General features: G+C 39.6%; 1 protein-coding gene across 1 annotated transcript in view; it reads right to left on the reverse strand.

Moving 5' to 3' along the window:
* Nucleotides 1-26,315, reverse strand: part of LRP1B (LDL receptor related protein 1B) — a 1,362,068-nt gene that overhangs the window by 349,509 nt on the left and 986,244 nt on the right. The gene's annotated exons all lie outside the window — the stretch shown is intronic.

The raw sequence follows: 26,315 nt of genomic DNA on the forward strand, positions 1-26,315 counted from the left end.
CATAAATATATAATAGATGTATTTAGACACTTTTAAAAATACACTGCTGCCAGAATTGTACATTGTCCAGAAATCCTTTTTCAAAATATATTTCAACAGTTTAAAAAGTTTAAAAAAGCAATGTTAATGAACATAGAGTTTTACTTACATATACCTACTTCATTTGAACAAGATACTTGTTAAACCATGAACTGTGAAGCATACATTTTTCATTTATATATCTCTAGAGCAGAGGTGGGCAATACGTTTTGAAGGGAGGTCAGTCCAAGATTATGTAAGCGGTCAAGGACCACACTTGTCTATGGAGGAATTCAGGGCCTGGGATAGATGTTGGGTGCAGAAGGGAGCTTGGGATAGGTGGCAGGGGTGCTGGAGAGAATGTGGGGTCTGAGAAGGAGTTTGGGTGAAAGAGGGGGGTTGTGACCTAGGGCAGGGTATTGGGGTGACGGGTCTAGGAGGAGCTATGGGTACAGGAGAGCATTCTGGCATGGGGGAGGGTGTAAGTGAGGGTCTGGGAGGAAGGGTGTGGGAGGAAGTTGTGGAATGTGGGTGCAAAGGATTTGAGAGATTACCTAGGGCAGGTGGGATTGTTGATGAGGGGCACAGATTTGGGCTGTAGGAGGCCAGTAAATGAGGTAAAGGAATGAATTAGGTTACTTCAGTTCAGAAGTTCCCTGGACCAGGAAGTGGAGCATTGGATGAACCCAGGTCCCCCATTCTCACTACTGGGGAAGTGACTGGACAGTTGAATGCAAATCCTACAGAAAGGGGAAAAGCACATATGATGACACAAGAAGAGGAGTATTCCATTAAAAAGAAGCCAAAGTATTTGGAGTGCAATGGGTCCAAGAGCAAACATGATCATGCACAATACATCATAAGGAGGGGGCATACTGACCTGTGGAGCTAATCCCCAAGACAACATGCAGGAGGTGCTACCATGGTGAGTGGAGCCCCATCACAAGCAGTTATTCAATATTTCTTTTTATCCTCTTCATTCAGTGTGTGGCTCTTAGTCTCATTTACCACACACAATCAAACTCTTCAATTAATACAAATTATTATTTTCCTTCTGGGGATTTCTGGGATACTCTCACTGTCAGATCTGTGTGCTTCAGAAATGTTAGTGAAATGATCTTCAGTACACACATCTGAGAACATGTAATACTGTCACCAATTTATAGATGGTGACAGAGACATAGAAATTAAGGGCAAAATTGTCAAAAATATCCACAAATATTGGTGTCCAATTTGACACATTGGTTCTGATTTTTCAGAATACCTAGCATTTTGTAACACTTTGAATAATCAGATTACCAGCTGATTTCAATTGTAACCATGAATGCTCAGCAGTTCTGCCAATCTGGCCTCAAGCATCATATGATGGGCATCCAGAATTTAGCAATACAATACAGTCAGGATTTACTTGTGTGGTGTCTTAACAGGTCTCCCGTTCCATCAGTGATGATAAACGTTTGGTTGTGTGCATTTTTTTATTTTCCTTCAGTATATCATGCCAGCTTTGCATAGGTACCTAGGATAATAGACTTCACAAGAGCCCCCAAAGACCACACACTCAGATAAGATACAAAGGTACCTGAGTCAGGTTTATTGTCTAATGAAGTACATTAATAGTTTGGCCTTCGATCCCCCTATGTATTTGTACCAGGGACAATGGACATGGCTTAATCAATTGTATGGATTTCATGATTTCCCCCTGAGGTATGCCAAAGAGTTAAGTGAGGTACCCCAATATTTATAGACAGAAATGATATAATTCAATTCTCCAGGATGTCATTCAATATCCTTAACCATTTTCCCCTTCCTGCAGTCCCTACTTCTTTCATTGGATACCTTCCAACTTCTTCAAGAATGAAGCATGAATCTTATACACAAGAACCTTACTCACTACACAACTCTTATTCATTCCCAGAATGCTGTAAATCCTATGAACAGAATGAGGCTGAGATCTTGTGGAAAAATACTCTGTGACCACAAAATGAAAGATTATATTGTAATATAGTCATACCAAGAAGCCAGTTTGAAGTTGCACGTGCAGTTCCTAATATTGAGTGCTTGATTTTGCAACCTAAACTTTTGTAGTTTTTGTGTTTACATGTAGCTTAACATCTAGATAAGATTATAATAATTTAGGACACCCTAAAACATGTATTCAAGTATGGTTTTAAATGCAATTTCCTATTAAAATAATCCTAATTAGAAAAACCTCTCCATGGATCATCACCTTGTAGTGGTGGAAAGGCCTACATATTCCAATGACTCTGCCTGGAGTCATGTATTACCCAGTGCTACCCATAGCAGAATGATCAAAGTCAAGGTTCAAGACAAAGTGTGATCCAAGAAGTCCTCAGTGGCAGAGCAGATGGAGGATAACTACACAATAGAAATGAAACTGTGGTGTAATGTTACAGTGGCTGTGGTGGCAGTGAAGTCTGTAGCAAATAGAGGATCTCCAATTGTCATGGTGTCCATGCCATTGGTTTCAAGCCCTCTATCTGTCAAGGACAGTGTAATGACTGTTGTGCACCAGTCTCTCCACTTTAAAAGAAGTTCCACACAGGCATCTTCCAGTTTTACGAAAAACAACACCTGCACAAGTCTAAAGTCCTGTGAAGATAGGTGAGTAGCGACAGGAACAGGACAGTGAGATCCAAAAGTTCCTAGCGACAGACCAACATGAAGTCGGTGGCTGTGTGATTCAGTCATCTTCCTGGGGACTCAGACAGGTTGAACATCTCGGCAACTACCCCCATGTGTGCAGTCCTCTTTAGGAGCTACTCTGCTCACCCCATGTAGGGAAGGGGCTAGAAAAAAGTGCCCTAAAAATAGTCTTGTCTCTTTTCTTCTTGACTGGATAGCTGCATCTAGCAGGATCATCACCCCAGAGGTTGAAAATGTAAGAAACGTTTCATCTTTGGAACCTGGAATGTACGTACCCTGAAGGACAGTTCAAACAGTGACCAACCAGGGCGACGTATAGCTATTATTACTAGTGAACTGAATTGGCTTAATATTGATATTATTGTCTTGTCCAAAACCAGAAGAGCTGATAAAGAATAAATGAGGGAGGAGAAAGGAAGATACACCTACTTCTGGAAGGGAAACTTTTTGGATGAACTTCTATGGAGTAGGCATTGCTATGAAAAATAAGCTTATAAGATGTCTCTCTGAGGTGCTAGTTGGCATCAATGAGCGGCTTATGACACTGATTGAGGCTCACCAAAAAACAACAGGCAACTATTGTGAGCGCCTATCCACCAACAATGGACACTGATGAAGATGTAAAGGAAGATTTCTACTTTTATCTGGAAACCAATTTATCTATGACCCTAAAGAAGATAAGATCACTCTTCTGGGGGATTTCAATACATGTGTTGGATGAGACTCAGACCTTTGGAAATGAATAATCAGCAAAGAAGCAGCTGGCAAAACAATTCATATGGAATTCTGCTCCTAGACAACTGTGCTGAACATGAAGTTATCATTACAAACACCCTTTTTCAACAAAAGGACAAGTTCAAAATATTTAGACACACCCATGTTCAAAGCACTGGCATCTTTTTTACTATGCCATAGTTTGGACTCATGATCACAGTGACGTACTTCTCACAAGAGCAATGAAATGTGCTGATGGCTGATGACTGCTGGACTGATCAGCACCTCATTCAATCCACAATGAAAATTAACATTGATCCCAAATGGAGGCTGCAAATGAAACAGATTAGGCTCAAGCTGAAGGTTCAAGATCTGAAGAACGCCATTAAGTGTGACCACTTCCAAGCAGTTTTAGAAGAAAAGCTCCCATCAGAGTTTCTGGAAGAAATTGAGGAATACTGGAGCCAAATGAAAGCAGCAATCATCAATACCTGTGAGGAAATCATGGGCTATCAAATCAGAAAACATCAGGACTGTTTTGATGAGAATGGTGTTGAAATCAAGCGAATCATCAGTGACAAGGGAATGGCATTTTGTGCTTGGCAGAATGCTATAAATTTCAATACAAAGAGAAAAGTCCATGCTAAGGGGAGGGCAGAAGTCCAATGTAAAACCAGAGGACTCAAGAAGAAAGGGTAGACTGACAAAGCACAAGAACGCCAACATTTAATGGACACCCATAATACATGTAGTTTCTTTAATAGCAATGAGGAGTCCTATGGCACCTCAAAACTAACAGATTTATTAGCGCATAAGCTTTAGTGGGCAAAGGCCCACTTCGTCAGATGCATGTAATGGAAATTCCAGAGGCAGGTATAAATATACAGGCATAAGAAAAGAGTACCAATCAAGTGTAAGGCTAGAGATAATAAGGTCAATTCAGTCAGGGAGGATGAGGACCACTTCTAGCGGGTGATGGTGAGGTGTGAACACCAAGAGAGGAGAAACTGCTTTTGTAGTTGGCTAGTCATTCACAGTCTTTGTTTAATCCTAAAACGATGGTGTCAAATTTGCAGATGAACTGTAGCTCAGCAATTTCTCTTTGAAGTCTGTTCTTGAAGTTTTTTTCTTGCAGGATGGCTACCTTTAAATCTGCTACTGTGTGGCCAGGGAGATTGAAGTGCTCTCCTACAGGTAGTTTCTTTAATGACATTAAGGCTCTTTATGGGCCAGGTTTTCATGGCATGAATCACCTTTGCTCTAAGGATGGAACCACACTTTTAGAAGGACAATGAAGACATTAATTTTTGCTGGAAAGAACGTTTTGAAGATCTTCTGAATTGTACTTCCATGGTTGCAGATGAAGTTCTTGAGCAAATCCCCTAACAATCTTGTAGGTATGAGCTCAGAGACCCTCCCAATATGTATGAAGTATACAATGCCAACAATTGGATGAAGAACAAGGCAGCAGGTCCAGATGAGATCCCTGCTGAAATCTTTAAATCTTTAATTTGGCAGCTCAGCCTGATTATCCTTAAAATCTGGATAAAAGAGGAGATACACAGTGAAATGAGGGACACCTCGATTGTTACCCTCTTTAGGAATGGGGCTAAAGCAGACTATGGAAACTATCATGGTATCTCCCTATTTGCTGTTGCAGGCAAAGTTCTGGCATGGGTCCTTGCAATCTGTCTTCTGCCCTTTTCCAAAGAAATTTTGCCAGTCATAAAAGTGCAGATATGATCTTAAACGCAAGGCATCTGAAAGAAAAGTGTCAAGCACAAAAATGACCAGTATACGTGGCTTTTATTGATCTAACTAAAGCCTTTGACTCAGTAAGGGTATGTCTACACTACCCTCCTAGTTTGAACTAGGAGGGTAATGTAGGCATACCGCACTTGCAAACGAAGCCCGGGATTTGAATTTCCGGGGCTTCATTTGCATAAACGGGGAGCCGCCATTTTTAAAACCCCGCTGGTTCAAACCCCTTGCAGCGCGGCTACACGGGGCATGAACTAGGTAGTTCGAATTATGCTTCCTTGTTCGAACTACCGTTACTCCTCATTTCACGAGGAGTTCAAACTACCTAGTTCGTGCCCCGTGTAGCCACGCTGCAAGGGGTTCGAACCAGCGGGGTTTTAAAAATGGCGGCTCCCCGCTTATGCAAATGAAGCCCCGGAAATTCAAATCCCAGGCTTCGTTTGCAAGTGCGGTATGCCTACATTACCCTCCTAGTTCGAACTAGGAGGGTAGTGTAGACATACCCTGAATTGCTGTGCGCCCTTTGGACAATACTTTCAAAGACTGGGTCTCCTGATAAATACATCAGTATTCTAAAATTGCTTCATGACAACATGAAAGCAACTGTCTTGAGCAGCACTGGCTGCCAGAGTGAACCTTTCAAAGTACAATCAGGAGACAAACATAGCTGTATCATTACCCCAAACATGTTCATTGTCTTTATTGCCATATTTTTTTACATAATTTCTGGGAAACTCCTAGCTGGCATTGAAATCATCTATGGAGGGGATGGAAAGCTGTTTAGGCTTATGTATATCTTGGTCTCACCCTCAACATCAAGAAGACCAGAGTGTTCCATCAGCCCTCTCCAAATGAGGAACCATATGCCCCATCAATTAAAATCAATGGAGGGGTACTCGAGAATGTCAATCATTTTCTCTATGTTGGAAGTTATCTTTCATCCAAGTCAGATATTGATGTAGAAATCTAACATCGTCTGAGCTCTGCCAGTGCAGCCTTTGCTCATTTATGTCACAGGGATTCTTGTCTATTAAGCCATCATTCTCCTAACACTATGGTATGGGTCTGAAACCTGGACAATCTACAGACATCACCTGAAAGTCCCTGAGAGGTATCACCAGCTCTGCCTCCACAAGATCTTGAAGATCAAATGAGAAGACAGATGCACTAGCATTAGCAGTAAAGAGGTAAAGACCGCTAATATCGAGGCAATGCTCATCTGTCAGCAACTTCTCTGAACTGGTCATGTTGGATGCCAGGCCATCACCTCCCAAAACAAGTCTTGTTTTCTCAGCTGAAAGATGGATACCGTAAAGTGTGAGGACAATGGAATCCTTATAAGGACTTGCTAAAGGATAACCTAAAGAAGTGCAATATTGATGTTGACACTTGGGAGACACTTGCCCAGGATCACTTAAAATGGAGAGAAGTCCTACACAGTGCCCCCCTGTATTCTGAATTTGCCCGCCGACAAGCTGAGGGGGAGAAGAGGTACAAGAGAAAGGGGAAGCTGGCTTCTAGTAATAGTCAGCAACCTCCTGCTGTACCTAGAAACCTCTGTCCTCATTGTAGTGGAACTTGTGTTTCAAGAATCGGCCTATCAGCCACCTGTGGGTCCACAACTCCGATGGAAGATTAACATACTTGGCAATGAGTGATCCCCCATCATTATCATCAGTTAGAAAAAAAATGTACACACATGCAACCCTAACGACACAAAACTTAGAATGTCGGCAGGGTTGGGACCTCTACTTTTACTGCATAGGCCTACACTATTTGAGCTAACAAAGTAACTAGTAGTCTGAATATGTGGATCAGGCAAAAGGGGAGTAAAATGCATAATTTACCAGTGAGTTTCACAGTTGTTTGTTGACAGCAGAGGGAGCATGGTTTTAGTGGTTCTGTCCTTCTCCCCCTCCCCAAGCCTCCTTATAATATAGGGAATAATGATGTGTGCAAGTAAAGAGGCAACTCAAGGCAGCTTCTCTCCATCTCTTAAAGATGAAGCATTTCTCAAACATGTAGTGGAGACTGTCTAGATTTGATAGAATGTGTTCTGAAAAAAATGGTACTGAAATCAGTGGAAGATTATAATAATTTGGAGAAACTGACCCACATGTATAATTTCTTCATGATGACTGACATTGTATTGTCCGTACAATGCCTATTATTCTCCATATGTGCTACAAACTTGGAATCTTGTTCAGATACACTCCTCTTAAAAATCCTTTTCAGATACCTCTTAAAATCAGGACAGTATTGCTTTCTTTCCTTTGATAATAAATGGCCTTTAGGGAAAATATAGGAAAGTTGATGGACTGGTTTAAATACAAATAAAGAAAAAAATCTTTAACATAGATTTGATGTGTGGGTGAAGGATCACCTTATCTCTAGGATCACGTGTGACACAGTAAATTAGCCATTTATGCCTGTTCATGAATACTCTACAAGCAGATATGCAGAATGCAACCTCCAATGAGATTTGATGGAGGAAACATTTTTAAAATGTCCTAAACAATGCATTACATTAATGAATACCATTAATGAAGGGAAAGAAATGTTTGAAGTGGGGCATTAAAAATCTTAATCGGTACAAAATTAGAGCACACAGTAGTCATAACTTGACAACTGCCTTGAGAATTTAGCTATAACTATAACCTAAGAATTTCCTCATATACTATGAGTACTATGCAAATCTGCTCCTTGAGCATTGGCATGTTTGAGGCTTGAACTCTACAGGCTGAATGGGAGTCTGTCTCTCTTACTATGCAGCACCGGGCTCTCTCAAAAGTCTATGGCTATATCTAGACTTCAAGCCTCTTTCAAAACAGGCTTTTTCGAAAGATACTTTAGAAAAAGCCTCATTTGAAAAAGAGCATCTAGTCTTCAGCCAGTGCTTTCAAAAAAGCAGGCTGCAGTCTGGATGTTCTCTGTCAAAAAAGCACAGTTTGCATTACATAGCGCCTTTCTCGAAAGAGCACTTTTGAAAAAAGGCATTCTTCCTTGTAAAATTAGGTTTTCCGCGCTCAAAAAAATGGCTGCATTCTTTTAATTTACTTTTGAAAGAATGTGGCAGCAGTCTAGATGCAGGGGAAGTTTTTTGGAAAAAAGGTGACTTTTTTTTTCGAAAAACCCTGTAGTGTAGACACACCTTGGCTACGTCTACACTGGCCCCTTTTCCGGAAGGGGCATGTTAATTTCAGCTATCGTAGTAGGGAAATCCGCGGGGGATTTAAATATCCCCCGCGGCATTTAAATAAAAATGTCCGCTGCTTTTTTCTGGCTTTTAGAAAAGCCGGAAAAGAGCGTCTACACTGGCCCCGATCCTCCGGAAAAAGCGCCCTTTTCCGGAGGCTTTTATTCCTACTTCAAAGGAAGGAAAGTAGGAATAAGAGCCTCCGGAAAAGGGTGCTTTTTCCGGAGGATCGGGGCCAGTGTAGACGCTCTTTTCCGGCTTTTCTAAAAGCCGGAAAAAAGCAGCGGACATTTTTATTTAAATGCCGCGGGGGATATTTAAATCCCCCGCGGATTTCCCTACTACGATAGCTGAAATTAACATGCCACTTCCGGAAAAGGGGCCAGTGTAGACGAGCCCCTTATGTATACTTTCACCAGTGCTGTAGGACAGACAATGAGAGTCCTCACTGTTGAATTCATTAGCAGAATACTTTGTTGCAGTTAACCAGGATACACTATTTTTACCCTTCTCTCTTCTTAACGTATGTTACCATGAAGTCTAGGTTTCAGGATTTTAAATATGGTCTGTTCTTCAAACCACAGAAAATCCTTGCAGGGAGAAAATTGGAATGAAGGGAAGAGGAGAAGGCATAATTGAAGTGTGCAGAGTATCCACCAACCTGAATGAACACTTATAGTCTGTCAAAACTCAAAGAGCCAGTTTTATAATTTGTATGTTAACAAATGGCCATCTGTAAGTACAACTCTGGACAAGAGGTTCCAGTCCAGGACATACAATTGATAAATAGTAATATAGAAAATGTACAAGAAGTGAAAACTTATTTGACAAACTAATTTAAATATTCAAATATCTAATGTAGAAAATAACTTCAGGTACATACAACTCTAAAAAAACCTATTCAGGTTTATTTTCAGAGTTCAAAGAATGCCAATATAATGAAATAGCACACACAGAGTATTAGCACACATATCAGGATCTCAAGAGATATTGCATTCAAAATTCCATGACTAAGTTCTGCAACAAATGACTTTTTCAAATGGAGTGAGGGCTAGTCAAGCACATAAATCAGAATTTTAAGTTTAAATATCTATCATATTTGATATAGTTCAGCAACATAAAAAATAGCTGTTATGGTCCATAATATGGCTCTTCAAGTACCATAATAGTTTTGAAAAATAAACAAAAGCATGAACACGTAAAAGATACAATTTAAAACAAGTCTAAACTGTCTGTCTACACAGAGAAATGACCTTTTAAAAGAAAGCTACTATAAAAGAAGTCACTAAGTTTTGACTTTTATTATATATGTTCTTCTTCAGTAAGCAGTGCCGGATATTTAGAAGCCAGGGAGAATAATCTAATCTAATCTAATCTAATCTAATCTAATCTAATCTAATCTAAGTATAAAAGCTCAGCCTTTACAAAATCCATCCTCATTTTTAGACTTGATTTTGACCTGCCACCTTCACATGTGTAAATCCTGGACACAGTAGATGGAGACATCTAATACCCTTTCTATACAGGAACAATAAAATATATAGAGAGAGCAGAGATGGGCAATAATTTTTGCCCAGGGGCCAGTTAAACAATTTTTGAGGTAGCCCTGGGCCACCCTTGAAACGGGGGGGGCCTAAACAGGAAAGGGCGGGGCCTAAATGGGAAGATCCGAGGCTACCCCACCCCCAGACTATGATTGGTCTGGAGGTAGGGGAACCGCTTTGCCCCCTCTTTCCACTAGGCACTCATGCCCTGAAAGAGGCTTTGCATGCTCCCCCACCACCAGGCTAATCAGGTCCTGGGGGTGGGTGAGCACATGAAGCGTCCTCTGCTCTCCTCCCCATCCGCCCTGCGAGTAGCACGTGGCACTTCAAAGCACCACATGCTCCTGGCAGGGCTGGAGAAGGCTTCGTGTGCCCCCCTACCCCAGGCGAATTAAGACCTGGGGGCGGGGAAGCACCCAAAGCCTTCTACACTCTGCCCACGCGCTGCTCACAAAGTGGGGACAGAGCAGAGAAGGCTTCAGGAGCAGCAGGGCCTCTGCAGGCCAGATCCACCCTCTTGGAAGGCCGAATACGGCCCCTGGAGGCCCTTCTGCCCACCCCAATATAAAGGGTTACCCCTTCCTGATGGATATGAGAGTTATAGTCCAGCTACATATCAGGTATAAACAAGGTAATATTCCCGTGTTAGTAGGTTCAGCTATTATATCACACACTAATCATTATCAGATGTGACATCAAGAAACTAAATATTGATAGCAATATGTGGGATTACAACACAGAAACTATAACTGCATATTGTATTTTTTACTACTTAACTGCATTTACTGTATCCAAAATATTTTTGCTACTACCAATTAAATTATTAAACAAAAGAGAGGAAAAATGTTTAAAAAGTGTTTTTTAAGAGAATGGAAAGTTCTTTTTCAGAAGAAAGCTTGAAAACATAAGCGAGCCTATAATTTATATCAAATGTAATAGTCCATAAGAGAAACAGTAACTTAAATACTTTTGGACAGTTAAATTGGGATGATTTAGTTAGAAAGAATAGTAGCACACATTAGAAAACCCTTAACGGATGCCGACAGTGAAGAGTTTTGCAGTACATCACAAGATCTGTCACTTTATGTGAGGAGTAAATGGATTTTTTTCCTCTTATAGATGCTAACACTTATAGTTCAAAATAGAAGCAGTGTTTCTACCCAGAATACTTCATTTTATACTATAAAATATGTGTCATTGGCAAAATGTATCAGTGTCATTGTCCATCTACGTGGAAAACAAACTGCTCAGTCAAGACACTTGTCTACTTTCCAGAGTTTCTTCTACTTCTTGTTTTTCCCCACTACTATATTTTTTGCCTTTCCTGTCACTTATTCCTCTCTCCTTCTCTCTAGGTACATTTTGCACATTTTGAAATAACAATGCAAGCATCTACACAGCCATTCCATTATTTCAAAATAATTTCAAAATAACAGATGGCTTCTTCCAAAATGCTATGAGGAATAATGCCTATTTTGAAATATCTGTGTCAAAATAAGGCTTGTGTAAATGCTCCACTGCTGCTATTTCGAAATAAGCTCTCACTAGAGGCATTCTAAGTTATTCCTCCCCAGTACCTCCTGAGGCTTAGCACATCTACATTAGAGAACCCTCCCCCAGATTAATTTTGAGGCTTCCCTGCAGTGTAGATGTACTATTTTGAAATAAATTATTTCAGAATAAGTATTCTAGAATAGCTTATTTCGAAATAAGCATACAGTGTAAATGTACCCTCTCTCTCACTTTCTGAATTCTTAATTTTAAATTCCAGGTAACCCCTCAAAGCTAATTTATCAATTATTTGAGTATTACTTTCTAAAGAAAAAAAAGGTACACACTGTTTCAACACAGCTTTAGATAACCAACTATATAAATTCAGAACATCTCAGACTTGTAATCTGAAGGTAACTTTTTCTTAATGTGTTGTGATAATCAAGATTTTCTCTCTGCTAGTTATGGGAGTTGGGAAAGACTAAAATAATCTCTGTACAAACACGACAAGTGTGAACAATACAGCAGGTATATTAAGCAACTTGTTGCTGATTTTGCTTCAGAAATTAAGGGGTTCTTAGCAGGGAGATGTGAGATGATAAGGAAAGTTGAGAGAAATGGGAATATTATGGGCTAGCATGTGGGAAAAGATGAGGGAGAGTGTGGCCAGAAGTCTGAGACTGCAAAGGAAGTATGAGCAGCAGTAAATTAGAGGCAAGGCAATTAGGAAGATACAGGATATATACCAGGGATTGGAGAGCAGAAATAAGAGGCGCATGAGTTAAAAGGAGGACTGAACTGGAGAAACACCTACCAGCCATGACATGCTACACTGGCTGCCAGATAGCAATGGAGCAAATAATGAAAATGTATCTGATCTTACCTGAAAATATCTTTTCTTCTGTGATGGAAAATTCAGCCTTTTTTTCAGTTTGGGGGCAGTCACTAGCCGCAAGCGAATGCTTAGAATGGAAGAAAGAAAGGCCAGCCCTTGAAGATCTCACTTTGAACAACCATCACAGACAGGATAATTCTATTCTACATTTTTTAAATTACAGGTTTTATTAACCTATAGATTGGAAACATAAAACAGTTTATTCTGCTACAGAATACTGGGATAATTTTGGATAGCAAAGGAAGCCCTGAAGCTTTGGATGTCACATTTTATTTTTATCTGATCATTGATGAACACTTTGTTTCAAAAATGGGTAAAGCTATGGACAGGAAAAGAATTTTTCAGGTAAGTTTGGATAACATTTCCTGTGTTTCATTATGTTAAGGTTCTCAGAGCTATTATGATGGGATTTGCAAAGTAATGTGCCACCAGGATTCAAAGAAGGATGACCTGAAAATCTAGAAATCCAGAAAAGGAATATATATTATTATACATTCTATCATCCCCTAAAAGGGCATGAAACCATAGAGAATTCTGCCAAAAATGGAATCCACTGAAGACTGGAGAACTGTCTTGTTGAATTTGGTGAACGTAAACATTGACAACCTGTGGTCACCTTGCAAATCTCATTAAGAGACAAATGCAATTTCTCTGGCCATGGAAAAGGGTCAAAGGATCTCTGAAATGCTCCATTTTATTCCTGTAGAAACAGTTGATTTGGATGTCTTCCTACATTTGCAGCTAGACTATGTAACATAGATATGACTTTGATGTAGAAAAAACTTGTGATCTGTTTATTGTATAACATGAGAAGTTCTCAAATATAGATTATGCAAATGTTGGGATAGACCATTTCTTGCATTTTTTGACTAAACATTTTTTCCCCCATGGAAATAAATGCTATATAAGGGCTAAATTGCATAAATGAATAATATAATACACAGTCTCATCAGAGAGAGCTCCCAATTTTGAAAACTCATCGGACAGAAGTAGAAACTATTTGGAAACCAGTATGATAGACATGAAAAGTATAATGGTACCTCGGATAGAGGATAAATCCTGATAGCACTAAGGATCAAATGAGGTTATAACGTTCTGTTTTAATACTTTGTGGGCATAGAATAAGGGTAGTTGCCCTAACTGTTTTTAAGATTGAACGTTACTAAGTTTATAAAGGGGGTGGCTAGGCATATGGCCCATTTACAATTGCTATTAGCAAATACTGCCTGGAAATGAGACATCAGATGTTACTGCAGAAAACTGTTTTCTGTGTTTCTGGCTGACAGGTCTTACCCACATGCTCAAGATCTTGCTGATCACCATATTGGATCTTGGGAAGGAATTCTCCAGACAGATCAGTTTGACAGAGCCCTTGATGATTTTTTTTCCCTTCCTCTGCATGTGGGGCACAGTCACTTGCTGGTTTCAACTATAGTTAATGGTGAATTTTCTTTAACTTCAAGATTTTAAATCAAGATATTTTGAAGACTTCAGTAACTGAGACAGAGGTTATAGGTCAATTACAAGGGTGAATGGAATAGGTTGGGTGGTCTGTGATGTGCAGAAGGTCAGATTTGATGCTCATAATGTGTGGGGTTTGTTGTTGTTGTTTCAAGATCATGAATCTCTCTGATACTGGATGACAGATTAGTCCTTTTGGAATAGCAGATTTCTGTGAGGAAAAGGCATTGAGAAGTCTGATGCTAAGGCAATGAATCAGGCCTGAGAACCATAATTTTGTTTTGTTTTGTGCCAGAAAGGCACACTCACTATCACTCCTTCCTATCTTCTGTCAAGTTGCAGGGACCAAAGGAAAAGGTGAGAAGGCTTCCAGCAGAGACCTTGGCCTGATTTGCAAGAGTTCTCTATCTCCTTGAATTGCAGGCCATAATGGGCACTTCCCTGCTTCCAGATGCAAAGAAGTCAATAGCCACCATGAAAACCAAATTAGAAAAAAGGAGGAGGTTTTCAGGTGTGGGCCTTTACCTTGTATAATGCAGCTTGCATTCTGATACCACTTTCTGGAATGTGTTTGCATGCATGTCTTATGTCCAGGACTTCTTAGAGGTATGTATTTCTACAAAACAACAAATAGTCTGGTAGCACTTTAAAGACTAACGAACCATGTAGATTATTTGTTGTTTTTTAAGTTTTTTCTGTTACAGACTAACTCGGCTACCCCTCCGAAATGTTAGTTTCTACAAAATCAGCCCTACTTGTGCCAGATTACTTGAGTAGGGCCTATCTCCTGCTCACCTCCTGACTTTGCTTTATATTAGTAAATTTTGATCACTGCTTTAGTCCAGGCCTTAGGCCTCATACCAAGCCTATGATACAAGGTCTTATGTTCCAGGACCTCTTTTTTCTACTATTACTTGGAAATGCAGAAGACAGGATGTAGCTGAGTTCAATATCATTCTACTGTAGAAGAAGGGCGATCATAATGATCAAAAAAACTATTGTCCAATATGCCTACTCTCGCATGTCTACAAGATGTTTGCCAAAATAATAACACACCTACTCTCACAGAATCTGGATGAGCAACAGCTAAGAGAGCAAGCAGGCTTTCAAAGAAATTTCGGCACAATGGATCATATTATCACTATAAAGCAACTCTTGGAACACTTAAGGGAATACGTTTTCCCTTTTTATGCTGCCTTCATCAACTATGAAAAAGTGTTTGACATCATAGAGATCAATGTGGTTTTGAAAGTTCTTGTTCAGCAGGCACCTCAACACAAACTATATCAGACTCTTAAAGGAAACAAATTCTGACTGCACTATAGATATAATTCTATTTGATACACTCTTCTGCATCTCAGTTAAGCAAGGTATGAAACAAAGAGGCACAGTTTTACCAAAAGTTTTCACAGCCTGCCTTGGAATGGTAATGTAGATGAATTGGAAAGGTGGAATGGAGAGCAGTTAAACTCAGATTCATGGACAATATGATATTGACTACTAAAAATACTAACTCCATAAAATGATGTGAGAATTCAATGCAAAAAGCAGCCACATCAGACTGAAACTTGATCTCTCCCAAACAAATGTTATGCATTATATTTTTATATTTTATTATAGTTTAATACAAATCTGATTTAAATTAAAAAGATAAAAAGTGGATTATCCCACCCTTGATTGCTGGTATTTCTAAGAACTGCTTGAAATTAGGAATGAGACCAGACAGTACCTCTGACTCTTGCAGAGTCCCACGGAATACCATGTTCTGTAATGCTATTTTGACCAGTAGCTTTTTGAGTAGCTATTTGTTCCAAAATTGAAAGGACCAATCGAGGAGTCAATTCAACTATGTCTGGGTAGTAGCTATGATGATGCAATGACTTCTGAGACGGCACTGGTCATTGTTAAATTGATCTGAATGGCTTCTCTTGTATTGCTGTAACTAACGAGTGGTATCTCCATGTAATATTTTCTGCACTTCTTCAACTGGCCAAATGGGCTGTATTCTTTTCAGTCATATATGACTGGGGCCATATTATCTTGTCTCTCAGTTTCCTTCTGAAGTACTAAGGGAAGTGGATGATTCGTCTGGACACCAACCTTCCCCAAACCCACAAAAGCATGCCTGGATAGAGCAGAAATAGTTGGAATAAAACTGCAGGATATCCCTATAAACAACATCAGAGAAAACTGCTATCAAATAAATAATGGCATTCTCCATCCACATAATAGCATCTACCGAAGTTAGTATTGTTCATAAAAAATATGTTGGGTTGTTTATAGTTTCAAATGATATCTCTTTTTTTTTTCCTGGAGAAAGTGGTGCTCTTTTCAGGTAAACAATCCTGTCGACCTCCAGGGAACATAGCCTCATCTTCAGAAGTCACACAATTCTGAATCAGAATCATACACTCTTAGGAACCTTATTGCCTAATACAATAGGTGCAGAGAATCTGTAGTCAGTGGTAGGCCAGAAAGGTGTTTAATCACATGCCAAATCTTCCAAATCTGGGCAGTTCTCCCTTTTATTCCTTTATGAGCAGCATCCTAATGAGCAGGAAAGGTGGACAGACATTGCATACTATAATAGCAGATAAAGCTGTTTGCCTTGTTGAAAAAAAACATGACAACCCTCAGCAGTATATAGGGATAATTGCCTGGAAAAAGGAACATGGCAGTCCACATCAGCAGCTGGAGACAATAGCCTGATAGATGCTTAGTATTTTTAAGGGTGACTGAACATTTCCATTCCTCCACTGAAGCATGATATGGCATGGATAGCTACAGTTTATGTGGGGCAGCAATTTGATTCTCTGAATCAGATAACTACAAGATCGTCTTCCCCAAAGACAGAAAAATCCCTTTTTTTTCTTTCCCCATTGGATGCTTGGATTTATATTTCTACTCTGTGCGCTGACATTTATAGTCAATTCTCCACAAACCACCAGTAAGTGCTTTATGGACCACAATTTGAGAATGTCTGCTCTATACCAATATGAGTTCCCTTGAGTAATATTTGAGTACTTATTCCACACTCAGCAAAATTCTTCGCCAATTCTACCAATCTCTCCACACCTCAGCTTCCCACCTACAAACCAGGGACAATATACTGTAGCCTAACAGAGTTATCATGGGATTAAATCCATCAATATTTGCAAGATCACTCAGACAGGCCCACAGAGCAGGTACTATATATATTCAAAATAGGATTCCATTATTATATTTACCAGACTGCAATATACTATGGAGTTACAATAGCTTCAGCAGCAGGATGAATAGAAGATAAAAGCTGCTGACTCTCCAAAACACAAATCAAGCAGCCTGAGTTCTACAAACATAGAATTTGAGAACTAATAGCCCTGTAACAAACAGAGTCAGATAGTAATTCTAAAAGTTGCAATTTAAATCTTGAAATCCTATTTTAGCAAACACTCCAGTCTTTCCATTTACTGCAGTGGAAGTAGCACAAGGCCCTCAAGTTCCAGAGATCCTAAACAGATGCAGTTTCCCACGAAGGAAATTATTCCTGCATTCCCTATGTAGTAGTAACTTGGCAGTATCTCGTCCTCCCTGACATGCTGGAAAAGACACCTGTGGAGAGGCAAAAATTAACTGAAAGAATTTAGGCAGGCGGCATTGACCTGTGACTGTGAGCTACAAGAAGGAACATACTATTTCATAACAGGAAGTGCAGTTTGTCTGGGTATCTGGAATGTATGACTGGGTAATCTGTTCTTTCTATGGACCGGGCAGAGGACAAATCAGAAGGCAATGAAAAAGAACTAGGGACAAAGGGACACAATAAAAACAATTAGTCCTGGTCTACACTAGGTAGTTATTTTGAAATATCTCTCCTCATTTTGAAATAACATGCAGAACATCCACACTATCAAGCTCCTTATTTCACAATAAGGGGATGGTTATTTTGAAATAATAATTCCTGCTTTCCACAAGAAATAACACATATTTGAAAATAGTTATTTCAAAATAGCAGTAGTATGGGTGCTTCACTGCTGCTATTTTGAAATAACTACTCCCTAGAGTAATTCAAAATAATTACTCCACAGTGCTTCCTGGGTCTCAAAGTCAAGGTAGCACGTTCACATTAAGGGAGCCTGCCTCAAATTAGTTTTGAGGCTTTCCTATAGTATGGACATGCTATTTTGAAATAGTTATTTTGGGAGTTATTTCAAAATAATTTCCTAATCATAGAACACTAGAACTGGAAGGGATCTCGAGAGGTCATTGAGTCCAATCCCTTGCTGTCATGGCAGGACCCAGTACCATCTAGACCATCCCTGATGCAGACCACAGACCACAGGCACCCAGCAGCTGCAGCTCTGCTCCCTGTATCCCTGGTCTGTTTACATAGGTAAACCAAGCCACTTTACAATGCTTCCTCAGCAAATCAGGCTACAATCAGCACATCAAACCTGTTCCCTGGCTATCATATATATCAGCATTCAAGGACTCAGCCTTTAGCTTTGCAGCACTTTGTGGTCTGGATCCAGGGCATTTAAAGATCCTTTTACATTCCAGGATGAAGACCATGATTAACAATTTCACTTCTCTGGCATATGATATTATCTAACTATAATATGACCATAAAAGCCATTATTGCTGCCACTATTATATAATTGCAACGACACTTATGCCAAGTATGACATATGGCCAGAAAGGGTTAAGCATCCTACAGGCTAACAACCTTAGAATCAGCTTGTAGAGACATTTAGAAAAGTAAGTAAAGGGTAATTAGGGCCATTAAATGCTAGATAGGCCTGAACTTTGAAATCCAAACCTAATTATGTGTATTTACTAGTTCCTGTCTACTACTATAACTGTTGAATAAAATATTACAGGAAATATTAATATTTAAATTAATCTTGGGCATGCTCTTAGAACTATACTTGTGTCTGTATGAATATTGATCTTTTAACCAATAATATCTCTCTTTTATTTTAATGCATTTTAGTTTAGTTAGTAAGAACTGGATATAAACATGTATTTTGGATAAGATTTGAAATTTTCATTGCTCTGGGAGATAATGTTTCTAGTTCTTTGTGACCAGTAGAACTTCAGTGCTACATCTACACTGGCACCCTTTTCCGGAAATGCTTAAAACGGAACAGTTTTCCGTTAGAAGTATTTCCGGAAAAAGCACGTCTACATTGGCAGGATGCTTTTTCGGAAAAGCACTTTTTCTGGAAAAGCGTCTGTGGCCAATGTAGACGCGCTTTTCCGGAAAAAAGCCCCGGTCGTCATTTTCGCGATCGGGGCTTTTTTGCGGAAAAGACTTCTGTGCTGTCTACACTGACCCTTTTCTGGAACAGTTTTTCTGGAAAAGGACTTTTGCCCGAATGGGAGCAGCATAGTTTTTCTGGAAAAACACTGATAATTTTACAGTATATTGTCAGTGCTTTTCCAGAAAAGTAAGTGGCCAGTGTAGACAGCTCGCAGCTTATTCCGGAAAAGCGGCTGCTTTTCCGGAATAAGTGGCCCAGTGTAGACACAGCCCCCATGTTTTGGGTTTTTGGATGGAAACTTATGGCTGGGTAGCTTTAAGGGTATTGTGTTGCAGGCTTCTGGGTATCATTGAGGGTGTTTCCTGATGGCTTGGTAGAGCTAACTTCTGGAATAACTAACAACTTTGGGGTGGTGGCTGCACTATTCTTTGCAGTTCTCCCTAATTAAGTGACCTTAGCTGGCTATCTGGGCCCTGGTCATACTGCACAATAGAACTTTCTATCATGTGGATAAAGAAGAGACAGATTTTTTTCCTGGGGGCTGTTCTGAGGACTGTGGAATGAACTCCTAAAGGAGCTAGGACTATCACAAATCTCACCATGATCTGCTCCAAATGGAAGGCATTTCTTTGATTTACCTTCCATAATATTAATACACAGCAACCAAAAAACTCATTCTAGAACAAAACACTACACTGACATTCAATACCCTCCAGGCATATGAGATATTAGTCACATCACTTAATTTGTTCAAAGAAGGCACTCAAAGACTACAACAATGAGGAAGCACATAATGGTGGCTGGGGCAGTTTAAGCCTCCCCCAAACATCTACTAATGCTCCTGGCGCTCAGAGGTTGCTGAGGCAGGCTAGTTGGGTCTCATCTCATGGGGTCCTGGAGCTCTTCTGACTCTGAGAGGCAAAAATGGATACAGGACCTCAGGCAGAAAGGGGCCTCAAAAAGGAAAGAAAAAGAGGGAAGGTTCATTGACAGACAGTTCTAAGTTCAGACCACCCTCTGTTATGCCTGGGGTATTACAACAGAGAAAGGGAGAAAAGAAACACAACAAAAAGAATATTGGGCACTGAGGAGTAGGGAAGGAAAATTAATCCCACCCAGTTGCTATTAAAAACAAAGTTCATATTGAACCAACTGTGTCATTGAGACAAGGTCAAAAGTGAGAGCTTTAGCACAAAACTGTCCTCATCAATCTTTAAATGACTTTCAAGACCATGTACAAAAATTGCTGTACACATGAAAGCTACACATAACATATCTGACATAACCAAAAAAAGCAAAGGAATGGGACCATCCATGGGAAGGAATTGTTTTTGGCTGTTCTTATCTGATGGAGATGGAACCATCCTGTAGTGGGATCTTTCTGAGTTCTAAATCTGTTTTTAGTGAACTGGAAATGTTAGATAATGAGTTGTTTTTACACTGTAAATCTACTTTCAGTGAGCTGGAAATGTGTTAGGTAATGGGTTGTTTATGAGTTGCAAATCTGTTCAGTGAGCTGAAAATGTGTCAGATAATGGGTTGTTTATGAATTCTAAATCAATATTCAGTGAGTTGGAACTGGGTTAGATAATGGCTTGTGTAGGGGCTGTAAATCTGTTTTCAGTGAACTGGAAACATGTTGGATAATAGGTTGTTTCTGAGTAGTAAATCTGTTTTCAGTGAGCTGAAAAAAATATTAGATAATGGGTTGCTTGTGAGTTGTAAATCTGTTTTTAGTGAACTGGAAACCTGTTTATTAAAGGGCTCTTTATATGTTGTAACTGTGTTCAGTGAGCAAAAAAATGTTTGATAATGCATTGTTTTTGAGTGGCAGGTCTGATGTCAGTGAGGTAACAACAATAGCTGATGGATTCTTTATGAGAGGTACGTATGAATTCAGTGAACTAGAAGTGTGAGTTAATAGTATTTTGAACATCATCTATTCTATTCTCACCTTTGAGGCTAAATATTGAGTTATGGTTTGTATGAATTATAGACATGTTTAATGAGCTGGAAAGGATTGTAGACCTGTTTTGAGTGAGCTAGAACCACACTACATTATGTTGTAATGTGGTTTCAGAGCTCTTGTAGCCCAAAGAAAACATTTTACAAAATATTTGCTAATTAATTGGTTTTCAATTTTCAACAAGACCACATAGTTTAATTATTGACACAGGCACATCCAATTGTATCTTATTATGCTATCTTTTCCTTCCCTATCATCATTACTGAAATATGTATGCTTGCTTTCACCATTTTCTTTATAGATTTATCAACAAATTGTTTCATGTCAGCACTCAGGCCAGAAGATATCACCTTTGATTTAAACTGATTAATAACACAATTACACAATTATTAAATTAAGAGAAGAATAGTTCAAACTGGATAATAAAATCCCAACAAAAATGAAAGAGGTTTAAACCACATAATTTTGTTCAACTAGGAAAAATGAAATAGATAAAATATACAACATTATCTGTTAAAATTATAAAATAACAAAATTAATTCTGCCATGCCTACCTATAATTTTGTTCCACAGAGAGAGAGAGAGAGAGAGAGAGAGAGAGAGAGAGAGATCTCCAATATCTCCAATTGTGTGTCACACAATGCGTACCATATTTTGGTGCTACTGGAAACAAAATAATTGTGGATGCTCAATTCAATGCTTGATAGCAAAGATTACGTTGAAATTTGCATTTGGGTGCTGTGGAAAAGTTGAGACACTAGAGCAGTGTTTCCCAATTTTTTTTGACCACGGAACCCTTTCAAACTCAGAGAAATTTCAAGGAACCCCCTAGCCAGGGATTAAGTTTGTCGAGCAAAACACCAAACACACACAGACTGCCAGTACACCACAATTGGTAGTAATAAGATGCTAAATACGGTCATGAGATCACCATTCATTTAAATTCAACATATTGAATATAACACCATTCATTTATATTCAACAAAAATCATATTAAATATGTACAAAAAATAAAACTATCAAATAATATTAATTATATTCATAGTTTTCAATGCGAAGAGTGGTTTTTCTTCTTTTCTTGGCAAATTCTTTTTATATTTGATTTAATACTAGAAAGTTGGATTCGCATATCTGGCGCAGCATTCAGTCGATTTCTGTATTTCGTTTTCATTGCTGCATAGTTCGAGAACCCAGTTTTGCACAAGTATGTACTGGCAAAGGGTAATAGCTGACGAATTGCACGTCTTGATAAAGATGAATATTCTTGACTTTGACATAAGTCACTCCAAAATGTAATCAGAGAAACTTCTTTAAATTTTTGTATTAATTGGCCATCTGAAGCGATTTCAATTAGGTTTTCATAATCTTGTGTAGAAAAACTGACTGGCTTTTCAGTTAAACTTAATGGATTTCGAAACCAGTTATTGTTGTCATTGATGTTTGGAAAATACTTAATGATGTTCATGTATAAATCGCGGAGATGATCTGCAATGTCGCTGCGAATATCTTCATCAAGTTTGTATCCATTTTCTTCAAGGAAATCATTCAGAGTTGGTAAACAATCCAAATCATTTCGTCCTACAGATGAGATCCAAAACTGTAGCTTCCGTGACAATGACAAAATTTTGTCTTTCGCATTAAAAATATTTACATTCTTTCCTTGCAGCGACAGATTTATTTCATTTAGTTTTGTAAAGATGTCTGCAAGATACGCAACTCTAGATAACCACAAAAAGTCTGTTAAATGATCAGACAGTTGGAATTTGTGATCCATCACAATTCATGACACAATTCAAATAATCTAACCAGCATTTTTCCTCGTGATAGCCACCAGACTTCTGTATGTAGAAGCAGGGCTGTGTGCTGACTACCCATATCTTCACACATAATTTTGAACAGTCTTGATTGTCATGGTCGAGTTTTTATATAATTAATAATCTGTACTGCTTCGTCCAACACATTTTTAAGAGAGGGAGAAATATTCTTAACTACCAGAGTGTGTCTGTGGAGAATGCAGTGACTGCTGGTGCAGTTTGGTTCTACATTTTTTATTCGTGTTACAGCGCCAGCCACTGTTCGTACCATTGCTTTGGCACCATCACTGCATACATCAACACATTTTTCCCAGCTTATTTGATGTGTTTTCATAAAGTTATTGATACAATTGAATATATTCTCACCAGTTGTATTGGTTTGCAAAAATTCACATAAAAGTAAGTCTTCTTCAATAGAACTATTAAAATCATAACGGACAAATACAAGCAGAACTGCAAGACCTGCAACGTCAGTGGACTCGTCTAATTGTAATGCATATGCATCACATAAATGCAGCTGAAAAATAAGCTCCTTCTCGATGTCAGCAGCAAGATTGTGAATACGATGTGTGACAGTATTGTTTGATAGTGGCACAGCCTCAACTTTTTTACTAGACTCCTGATCCAACATACACATCACAATATCTTTTGCACATGGTTTTATGAGTGATTCCCCAATAGTGTGTGCTTCTTCGGCGAGCGATATACAATAGCTTACTTTGTAAGATGCCTCTGTTGCATTTTCATTATCAGATTTGGCAATTTTTGACATGAAGAGTTTACTTTTTTCAAGCGATTCAAGCTTTTGCTTAAAAAAACTAATGTCTATATCTTTGTATTCTGGATGATTTGTTTCAAAATGTCTTTGCAATTTAGCAGGTACTAAACAACTATTAGATAATATTTTGTTGCACACTACACACTGGGCACCTGGAGCATCTTCATTTCCATTGCTGGTGAATCCAAATGCCAAATAGTCCTCACAATACCTGCGTTTCTTTTTACTCAGCTGAATTTTTTTATAATTAACTTGAGCTGCCTCAGTATTTTCCTTGCTGGTTTCACTAAAATATTGGAGTTTGAAGTACTCACTTTTCTCTTTAAAGTTCCTTCTTTTAACCAACGATCCATGGAGAATTTTGATACTAGATTGAATTCTTAAACTTAAAGTCACACACAGGAGCCACGTGTCCTCACAGTGTGTATGGGGATTTGTTCCGATCCTCACAGTGAGTAGGAGTTCCAGTGTTCCACTCACTGATAGTACTCCACCTCCCCCTCCACACACACACACATGCTGCCTTTACCAAGGGACCTTACAGCAGCAACAGCAGCTTGTCCCGCTTCTGCCTGATCAACCTAAGATCCCTCTCCCACGTCCCCCGCTGCCGCTCTGCTTTTACCACCGGACCTAGCAGCAGCAACAGCTGCTTGTCCCGCTTCTGCCCGATCAACCCAAGATCCCTCTCCCACATCCCCCGCTGCCACTCTGCTTTTTCCGGTGGTAAAAGCAGAGTGGCAGCGGGGGACGCGGGAGAGGGATCTTGGGTTGATCAGGCAGAAGCGGGACAAGCAGCTGTTGCTGCTGCTAGGTCCGGTGGTAAAAGCAGAGCGGCAGCGGGGGATGCGGGAGATGTCTGAAAGGGGAACAGGGAAGGAGCCAGCGTCTTTGCGCGCTGGGCTCCTCTGTCTCTTTATGGGCGGGGGGGAGGGGAGCGTTCGGGTTCTCGCGGAACCCTTACGTTCGCTTCGCGGAACCCCAGGGTTCCACAGAGCACCATTTGGGAAACACTGCACTAGAGTAAGGCCTGCCCCCTTGTGGCTAGGCATAGCATATCAGCCTGTCCACCTCTAAGAGCGGATTACCTGTCTTTTCTCACTATTCCAGCATCTGCAGTTCCACCTTTTCTAGCGTTAAAAAAAAAGACTAAAATAAAACACAAAAAGAAAAGTCGGATCCCTTCTTCAAGTCTACTGCCTTGGTTTCTGGGCCCAGTGGTCTCTACAGTGTTTTTTCAGGGCTTCCAGTACAGGTTGAACCTTTCTAGTCCAGTACCCTCAGCACCTGAGAATTTGCCAGACCACAGAAGGTCAATATTGTTTAGCAGCATTACCAGCACTACCACTGCTTACTGGGCTCTTAGGAGACATATGGGGCAAATTAGAGCTAAACAACTGCACAGAACACTGAAGCTGCATCTACACTGGCATGATTTTGCAGAAATACTTTTAACGGAAAAGTTTTTCTGTTAAAAGTATTTCCGCAAAAGAGCGTCTAGATTGGCACGCAAAAGCATCCATGCCCAGTATAGCCATTTTAGCCATCGGGCTTTCTTGCACAAAAAATTAAGGTGCCTGTCTACACTGGCCCTCTTGTGCAAGTATTCTTGTGCAAGAGGGCTTATTCCTGAGTGGGAGTGTCAAAGTATTTGCGCAAGAAGCACTGAATTCTTACACTACAAAGTCAGTGCTCTTGCGCAAATTCAAGCGGCCAGTGTAGACAGCTGGCAAGTTTTTGCGCAAAAGTGGCTGCTTTTGTGCAAAATCTTGCCAGTCTAGATGCATCCTGAGAGCCAGGACCAGTGATTGTAAACAAACTTTATGGGACCATAAAATACTTGGCCATACTCATGACAAGTGAACGTCCGGCTAACTAAAGTCATTCCAAACCAAGGATGTTGCCGGACCAGAGAGTGCCGAACTAGAGAAGGTCACACTGTATTCCATACCTTCTTCTCAGAGGCTTCATGCCACCTTGATATTGATGATTAGCAAATCCCAGGCTCCTTCTCTTATGCCAGTTTCCAGTGCAGGTGCCCTAGTATAGGCAGTCAAGATTCACACTTTCAGCCGCCTTACTAACACCTCTCTTGGGCTCCTCATACAAGGCCATTTTGTGGGTTTTCTCCTCACCTACAAAAACTTTCCTGTTCTCTAGAAGTGTCTTCACTCCTTACTACAGGAGAGTAACTCCAGTGTTTCTCTCACCATCCCTTTTCCTTTTTCTTAGGTTTTGTGTCACAGCAAACTGACTTCAAGTGTCTATGAGTACCATTCACTGACATTCGCAGATAGGTTATGACAAAGTATGTCACCTTTCTCCATATTCTTAAACAACTGTGGGATAGAAGAATAGGGTTTTTTTTTTTTAAATTGGACCTCTATTTCCTTGTATTACAGTATATTTAGGTGTTGCAAATAAATGTCTGTGACTCAAAGGCCTCTGAGTTTTCCATATAAACATCTACCTTCACTGGTCTTTCCTTATAATCTTCACAATGCATTAGGAGAAGACCTATCATTTCCTCCACAGTAAGTTTGGCACAGTTCATCCTCATGTTTATTAGAAATAAACAAACTATTTCATCCATAATGACCTTTTACAATTCTGAATAGATTCACTTAATTCTTTCTCTCAGGGCCTTAGATTAATATCACCATTTTCAAGTACTTCATGGATTTTTCCCCTCATTTCATATGCCCACAGTTCTAATAATTCCTTTCTCAATTCATTTGATTATGTGTTTATATCCCAGTTTGCTTAAAGG

Source organism: Pelodiscus sinensis, chromosome 7 (assembly GCF_052426305.1).
Source record: "Pelodiscus sinensis isolate ZL-2025 chromosome 7, ASM5242630v1, whole genome shotgun sequence".
In the NCBI taxonomy this organism is placed as follows: Eukaryota; Metazoa; Chordata; order Testudines; family Trionychidae; genus Pelodiscus; species Pelodiscus sinensis.